Source organism: Sinocyclocheilus rhinocerous, unplaced genomic scaffold (assembly GCF_001515625.1).
Source record: "Sinocyclocheilus rhinocerous isolate Xijiao unplaced genomic scaffold, SAMN03320098_v1.1 scaffold1449, whole genome shotgun sequence".
In the NCBI taxonomy this organism is placed as follows: domain Eukaryota; kingdom Metazoa; phylum Chordata; class Actinopteri; order Cypriniformes; family Cyprinidae; genus Sinocyclocheilus; species Sinocyclocheilus rhinocerous.
Genome location: NW_015664992.1, coordinates 1 through 2624, shown reverse-complemented (window position 1 = coordinate 2624; position 2624 = coordinate 1).

Genomic DNA, 2624 nt, shown 5'->3' with positions numbered 1-2624 from the left:
CCTTTAATGGCCTCATTTATCTGACCACCGCAAGGGCTGTTTCCATAGTAACTTGCCAGCAGCGGGCTCGTTAGTAGGGTTCTGGTATATTTTATTCCCTTGTTTTATGTGCCTCTGTCTTCATGTTTGATATGCTAGAAATAAGGCTACTGTAATATAGTAATGTAAAACAGTGTGCACATGTTAATATGCTGAAGACAAAGGTGGTTTTCTTGAAACATGGCTATTTTAATTTTCTGCTTGAGCTTTACAAGCTGTACATCCTTCACTTTTTTTAAGTTATAATTCACCCAAAAATGATAATTTGCTGAAAATGTCCTCACCCTCAGGCCATCCAAGATGTAGATGATTATGTTTCTTCATCTGAACAGATTTAGAGAAATGTAGCATTACATCACTGTCTCACCAATGGATTTCACTGGAGGAAGCTTTATTATGGATTATGGACTCTCCATAATTTGTCTGGACTCTCATTCTGACGGCACCCATTCACTGCAGAGGATCCATTGGAGAGCAAGAGATGTAATGCTACATTTCTCCAGATCTATTCAGACGAAGAAACAATTTACAAATTGGATGGCCTGAGCGTAAGTATATTTTCAGCAAATGCTAATTTTGGGGGTTTTAATTTTATTTCTTCTTATTTTAATGCTGGAATGTTTAACCAGCAGATCCCTGAAAACGTACCTGGTAGCAGATCCCTGAAAACCTGGTAAAAGAATAAGACTGGCATAAACATGCTCATCTGGGAAAGGACCTATGCTTGATCACTCTGCATTTATTTATTGGTTCAAAGTTTAGAGAAGGCAGTAAAACAAGGTACTGTTTTAAAAATGTAATGTCAAACTGACTAGGCTTGAGGACCACATATACATTAGATCAAGAATGGATAGCATAGCAGCATCACAAACTAAGAACAGAACAAAGAGTGATAAAATTGTGATAGGCACTTGTGAAACAAAACAAAACATTTAAAAAAAAACTACAGTATAAGGGAAACTTAGCACCTGAATGCACTTACGTCATTGTTAAGTGATATAGAACAGGCAACCATAACCAGCACACCTATCTAAACAAAAAATAACATTCTTTAATGTTATTTAATGCCTGTCTTGGATTAACCCTTTGCCTGCTGTTTCGGATTGTGTTTGCACCTCGCCTGGACTATCTTCTGTTCCTGGATTCCCCATTCGCATTGCCCTCAGGATTAAGTTCACAGTCGATCAACCCACGCCTGTTTAAGGATCACTCTTGTGTCTCGTCTGTACCATACCTGTTTGCTGGTGTTCGACCTTGCCTGTGTTTTGACCATGTCTCTGAATAAAGCTATGCGTATGGATCCGCACGTCTCTCGTCTCAGTCGCCCCATTACAGCTCTGAAGAATGAATCTCATTCAACAGCTCCAGCGTCATTTGATTTTGTCTCTAAATGCATTGAAATTCAGACATCTTCAAATGTGTGATGTAGGTGTCCAAAAGTATCCAAATACTTTTTGGTGCCATTGTATATTTTGAAACTGTGACAAATTGTAGTTATTAAAAGTTATTGCAAAGAAAGCAAAGAAATAAATATTGCAAAATATTTGTAATAGATTTGCAGTTGTTTGAAATGGATAGATTTGGTTCACTTTATTTTGGTACCACATCATACTAACTTGTTGGGATGGCAATTTGAGGCCTTGGCTCATTTTGCAAATAAAACACAAAATCCTTACTTTGTGGCCACACAATGCAAAATCCCTTTTAAATGTTTTTTTTTTTTTTTTTAAGTTTTTGTTGATTTTTAAGCAAATTTCATTTGTGTGATACTTTGCAAAGGTTGGTCTGCAATCAAAAAACTTATTTGAATTAAACTAGACACACATTTTGGCTGTGTGACTTTGTCAGTGTGACAATTCTTTGTTTCTCAATGATAAGTTAATTGATAATGACTATTGAGTAAACACCAGGTGATCATAATTAATCAATCTACAGTTTAACATCAAATATTAATTATTGGGAACAATAGCACATCAGGCAAAAAAAAAATGCTGTTCAAAAACATTGTACATTGTGCTATTGTTACAATTCATTAGTTTTGTGGATTGATTAATTATGATCACCTGATGTTTGTCGATTACTATATAATCATTGCCACACTGACAATAGCAAATAGCCGAAACATTTGTCTTTTATCCCCTGCTTTAATTCAAACAAAACATTTTAGAGTGCAGACCAACCTCTGCAATGTTTGAATAAATACAGGTCTTGGCACCCAACCAGCTGGGAGAGCGCAGTGAACTGCATTGATTTTTGTTACTTACCCTCATATCGATCTCATCATCCTTTTGGCTTTGCTCTGCTGACCCATGAAAGCTGGATTGTTCACAATCTGCCACACATAAAGACTGCTCAGATAAAGACTCTTGCAGTGGCTTTTCTTCAACTGATGGAGGGCTACCAATGCTAGCTGCAATAAATAAGAAGAAGATTTACTACAATATCACTAGCACTACATTTACAAAATGTATTTGTATGCCTACGCAATGTTTAAGAAGAAACGACATGACTGACATGTTGGAGTAGCTGCAGCCTCAGCGCACTTAGCATCTGTCTCTGTGTCTAGTCTCAGCTCCAGCACATGG